The sequence below is a fragment of the Ailuropoda melanoleuca genome, chromosome 2, assembly GCF_002007445.2.
Source record: "Ailuropoda melanoleuca isolate Jingjing chromosome 2, ASM200744v2, whole genome shotgun sequence".
NCBI classification, from domain to species: Eukaryota; Metazoa; Chordata; class Mammalia; order Carnivora; family Ursidae; genus Ailuropoda; species Ailuropoda melanoleuca.
In genome coordinates this window covers 87,364,024-87,370,533 of record NC_048219.1, presented here as the reverse complement: position 1 = coordinate 87,370,533, position 6,510 = coordinate 87,364,024, and positions in this window count along the sequence as shown.

Below are 6,510 nucleotides of genomic sequence, written 5' to 3'. Positions count from 1 at the left end.
GTAAAGAAATGACATTAATTTTGTCAGCCTCAGGTTAAGAACAGGCTGTGCTGACGGCCTCTGCAGGTAACTTTGGCTGTGCTTAAAGAAGAGTGGAAAAGCCACCACTCACATACCCTGCTTAGTGCTGAGAAAGCAGATGCTGTCCCTGAAGAACAGGAACAAAGCAAGGATGTCCCCTCTCACCTTCTGTATGAACATCACACTGGAAGTACTAGTTAATATAAGAAGACAAAAAAAGAAATAAAAGGTACACAGATTGGGAAGGAAGAAACAATACTATCTTTGTCTGTAGATGACCTAATTGACTATTTAGGAAATACCAAAGAATCAACAAGAAATTTCTGGCACTACCAAGTGAGTATATCAAGGCTGCAGGATAGAAGGTTAATATACAAAAATCAATTGCTGGGTCACCTGGGTGGCTCAGTCGGTTAAGCATCTGCCTTCAGCTTAGGTCATGATCCCAGGGTCCTGGGAGGAGCCCCACATTGGGCTCCCTGCTTAGCGGAGAGCCTGCTTCCCCTCTCCCTCTGCTGCTCCCCCTGCTTGTGCACACTCGCTCTCTCTCTCTCTGTGTCAAATAAATAAATAAAATCTTCAAATAAATAAAGACCATGACTTTCAAAAGCAGGAAACATAGCTGACTTTTCTAACACACAGAAAGAGACACAGAAGTTAGACAAAATGAGTAGTCAGAGGAATATGTCCCACATGAAAGAACAGAACAAAACCACAGCAAAAGAGCAAAACTAAATGTTGATAAGTAATATGCCTCATAGAGAATTTAAAGCAATGGACATAAAGATACTCACTGTACTTGAGAAAAGATTGGAGGACCTCAATGAGACCATTGAGGAAGAGAAAACATAAAAAAGAACTAATCAGAGATGAAAAACTTAATAACTGAAATTAAAAGTACACCAGAGGGACAAGAGGAAGCAGAAGAATAAATCAATGACCTGGAGGACAGAGGAATGGAAAGCAATCAAGCTAAAGAGGAAAGGGAAAAAACAGTAATAAAAAATGAAAACAGAAAACTCAGCAACACCATCAAGAGTACTAGCATCTGCATTATAGAGATCCCAGAAGAAGAGAGAAAAAAGGGAGCAGAAAATTTATTTGAAGAAATAATGGCTGAAAACTTCCTGAATCTGGGGGAGGAAACAGAAATCCAGATCCAGGAGGCACAGAGAGATACCCACAAAATAAACCCAAGGAGCTCCACACCAAAACACATAGTAATTAAAATGGCAAAAAGCAGTGATAAAGAGAAAAATTTTAAAGCATCAAGAGAATAGAAAACAGTTACACATAAGGAAACCCCATAAGGCTATTAGCTGATTTTTCAGCAGAAACTCTGCAGACCAGAAAAGAGTGGCATGATATATTCAAAATGCCAAAAGGGAAAAATCTGCAACTAAGAATACTCTATCTGGGGGCACCTGGGTGGCACAATGGTTAAGCGTCTGCCTTCGGCTGAGGGCATGATCCCGGCATTATGGGATCGAGCCCCACATCAGGCTCCTCTGCTATGAGCCTGCTCCTTCCTCTCCCACTCCCTCTGCTTGTGTTCCCTCTCTTGCTGGCTGTCTCTATCTCTGTCGAATAAATAAATAAGATCTTTAAAAAAAAAAAAAAAGAATACTCTATCTGGCAAGGCTATCGTTCAGAATAAAAGGAGCAATAGAGTTTACCAGACAAACAAAAGTTAAAGAAATTCATGACCACTAAACCAACCCTACAAGCAACGTTAAAGGGGACTTTATGAGTGGAAACAAAAGACCATAAGCAGGAGTGAGAAAAGTAGGAAGCACAAAAGCAGTAAAATTAAGTATATTTATAAAAATCAGTCAAGGGAGGGGCATCTGGGTGGCTCAGTTGGTTGACCATCAGACTATGGATTTCGGCTTAGGTCATGATCTCAGGGGACATCATGAGACTGCGTCTTGCATCAGATTCTGCACTCAATGCCGAGTCTGCCTGTCCCTCTCCCTCTGCCCCCACTGGCACACTCTCTTTCACTCTCTCTCAAATAAATAAAAATAAAATCTTTAAAAAATGTCAGTCAAGGGGTTCACAAAATAAAAGGTTGTAAAGTATGACACCGTATACCTAAAACATGGCAGGAAGAGGAAAAAAGAATTGGCTCAAACTTAAGCGACCATCAACTTAATATGAATTGTTGAACACTACATCAAAAAACTAATGATGTACCATATGTTGGCTAATTGAACATAATAAAAAAAATTAAAAACTGCTATATATATAAAATATTATATATAGACCTAATAGTAATCACAAATTAAAAGCCAATAACAGATAAGCAAAAAACAGAAAGTACTCCAAGTATATCACTAAAGAAAGCCAGCAAACTGTGAAACAAAAAGAAAAAAGGAACAGACAAGTACTACAAAAACAACCATAAAAGAAGTAACAAAATGGCAATAAATACATACCTAATAATAATCACCTTGAATGTAAATGGACTAAATATAACAATCAAAAGACACAGGGTGCCATTATGGATAAAAAAGCAAGACCCATCTATATGTTGTCCACAAGAGCCTCATTTCACAACCAAAGACACATGCAGACCAAAAGTTAAGGGGTGGAAAGGCACTTATCATGCAAATGGAAGTGGTAAGAGAGCTAGAGTAGCAATATATATATTGGACAAAATAGACTGTAAAACAGACTCTATCAAGATACAAAGAAGGACACTATATAATCATAAAGGGAACAATCCAACAAAAAGATGTAACAATTGGTAAATATTTGTGACCCAACATGGGAGCACCCAAATACATAAAGCAGCTAATAATAAACATAAAGAAAAACAAAATCTTTAAATATATATATATATATATATATATGCCTCCTCAGGAAAAACTAAAGCAATAATAAAATATTTGGACCACATCAAAATAAAAAGCTTCTGCACAGTAAAGGAAACCATCGACAAAACAAAAGACCACCTCTACTGAATGGGAGAAGATATTTGCAAAAGATATATCCAATAAGTGGTTAATATCCAAAATATATAAAGAACTTATACAACTCAACACCAAAAAAACATATTTTTTTAAATTGACAGAGGACCTGAATAGACACTTTTCTAAAGAAGACATACAGATGGCCGACAGACACATGAAAACATGCTCAATGTCACTCATCAAGGAAATGCAAATTAAAACTACAATGGAATATCACTTCACACCACTCAGAATGGCTAGTATTAAAAAGACAAGAAATAACAAGTGTTGTCAAGGATATGATGAAAAAAGAACCTTCACACACTGTTGGTGGGAATGTAAATTGATACACTGGTACAACCACTGTGTAAAACAGTATGGAGTTTCCTAGAACACTTAAAAATAAAACTACCACGTGATCCAGTAATTTCACTACTGGGTATTTACCCAAAGAAAATGAAAATGCTAATTCAAAAAGATACATTCATTCCTATGTTTACTACAGCATTATCTACAATAGCCATGAGATGGAGGCAACCTGAGTGTCCATCAATAGATGCACGAAGAACAAACAAAACATATGAACCAAAAAAAAACCACTCAAATAGAAAATGGTGGNATGGAGTTTCCTAGAACACTTAAAAATAAAACTACCACGTGATCCAGTAATTTCACTACTGGGTATTTACCCAAAGAAAATGAAAATGCTAATTCAAAAAGATACATTCATTCCTATGTTTACTACAGCATTATCTACAATAGCCATGAGATGGAGGCAACCTGAGTGTCCATCAATAGATGCACGAAGAACAAACAAAACATATGAACCAAAAAAAACCACTCAAATAGAAAATGGTGGTTGTCAGAAGGGAGGTGGTGGGGATACGGGCAAAATAGAAAAAGGGGATTAAGAGGTACAAACTTCCAGTTATAAAATAAATAAGGCACAGAGATGAAAAGTACACCATAAGGAATACAGTCAATATTGTATAACACTGTATACTGAGAGATGGTGACTACACTTATCATGGTAAACACTGAGTAATATATAGAATTGTTGAGTCAATATACTGTACATAAACTAATATAACATTGTAGGTTAATTATACTTTAATAAAAATTTTTAATAAAACATTTAAAAAAATTCCTTATAAGAGATGAATACTGAAGCATTCACAAGTAAAATGATATCTGGGATTTGCTGCAAAATACTTCAGAAGAGAAAACCAAAAAAGAAGAGGAAAAGCAGAATGGTGACAACTGCTAAAGCCAAGTGAGGGGGACAGAGACGCTCTTTCAATATTCTTGCTACATGTGGCTGTATTTGTAAAATTTCCATAATAAATTGAAAATTTAATAACCCCATCTCCCTCCACACCCCAAAAATAAGGAAAGTAGAAGAAACTTGAAAGGGTGGGGATATGCGGACTGCAAACACTGGATGGTCTGATTCCTTAGGGGCTGAGACCAAGGATCAGGAGAAAATGAATGTTTTTTTAATCAGTGTTAGATGTATGAGACAATCTTTAAAAATAGAGCACCTCTTTTTAAATTTTCATTAACTCTGAAAGGGAAAGAAGAACAGCTAGCTCCAAGGTAAGAGTTACTTCACCCTCTACTGCGCCAATTACGGTTCTACAAAATGAAAATTCTACCACCTAATGTGCAAGATGGCTGAGGAAATAAAAATATGGGCAGTACAAGACTACTGTTCTCAAGACAGCATTTCTCCCCATCTTTGTTTTGCCAGCACTGTCAAGANTGCCAAGGCCCTGAGAATACAGCAGAGTGAATGTATGGAGAGGTTGAAAGCTCCTGAATGAAGGCAGAGAAACGGGCCCCAGGAGGACACCTGTGCAGGAATGTGTCCTTTCAAGAACAGGCCAAGCTTCCTGGGAATCCACCTGCAGCTCTGAGCCCCACACGGAATATTACACACACAAAGCTGACGCCATAAGAACACAAAGAAGTGATGCCACCTGAGACGGGCTGCCAGGCCCTTAGGAGATCTCCCCTCCCTAACAAGCAGTTCCCCCTGGATGTAGTGGGGGAGGGCAGATTGCTCCAGGGTGCACCTGGGCATACCAGAAGCCGTTTCCACCTCAGGAGTCTCTCCCGGCCCAGAGAGCAGCCTGGAAACTTCCAAGGCTGCAGCCGGGTTCCACTTCACTAAAGCATCAGAACCAGGCAGGGAAGGGATGGACAGCCAGGAACACAGTCACGGTGTGAGTTTTAACGCACACCTGCTCTGAATTCAGGCTGACACCCGGTACATTAATCCTGTACATACCCACGGGGCTCAGAAAAAACACACATGAACGTTACTGATCACTTAGCGTATGTCAGACTTAAGTTTTAACGNTCCAGGGTGCACCTGGGCATACCAGAAGCCGTTTCCACCTCAGGAGTCTCTCCCGGCCCAGAGAGCAGCCTGGAAGCTTCCAAGGCTGCAGCCGGGTTCCACTTCACCAAAGCATCAGAACCAGGCAGGGAAGGGATGGACAGCCAGGAACACAGTCACGGTGTGAGTTTTAACGCACACCTGCTCTGAATTCAGGCTGACACCCGGTACATTAATCCTGTACATACCCACGGGGCTCAGAAAAAACACACATGAACGTTATTGATCACTTAGCGTATGTCAGACATAAGTTTTAACGCTTTCCACACTCACACCAGCTCCAGGAGGCCTTGCTCAGGAAGAGCCAGTGAGAAAGGGGCAGACCTGGATTTGAACTCTCCCAACGGACAGTTTGGGGGTGGGGGGGTGTGTGGACAACTGGGGGAGGGGTCTCCCACGGCAAGCCTAGCACAGGCCCCCTGGACAGAGGCACTGCCCAAAGAGCTACACACTCTGGGTTGCAGACTGGGGGAGAAAGGATAGGGTTGATAACTGGTGAATCGGAGTGATGAACCCATGAACTTCACGACTACTTGTGGGTACGCTTGGGTTTCATTTTCATAAGGAAAGTTAAAAACAAGAACTTAAGCACGGAGGTCTTACCCTCCACTGTCTCTCCCACCTCCAGTAATTCAGGGGGTCAGGGGAAAGTGCCCTGTCCGGTGGACTTGGCTTCAGTTGCGCCGCCCCAAGCTCCCGGAAGGGCCCCCACGGCCGAGGAGGCAGACAACACCGGGAAGCGCCGATGTGGACCCAAGGACGCCGCACGCAACCCGGGGATGTCTGACTCCGCCGGGCCCTTCCAGCGCCCTCAGGGGTCCGCGGGCCCGAGGCCCCGACCCGAGTCTCTCGCCCCAGCCGCCCCCACCATCGAGGCAAAGCTGGGTGTTTGCCCCAGGCTGATCTTCCCCGCCAAGACCTGGGCGCATGGAGCCAAGCGGCGCCGGCATGACCGCGGTGGGCTCCAGCGACCCACGCGCCCGCGGCTCGCGTGCCCCAAGTCACCCAGGCCAGCCCGGCCCCTCCGGCACAGGACGCTGGGACCCCAGCCCCGCCGGACAGCGCGCGCCCGACATTCCCGCCCACAGCCCCTCCCAGGTGGAACGCCCCGGCCCCGCCGGGAAAACCAAACCT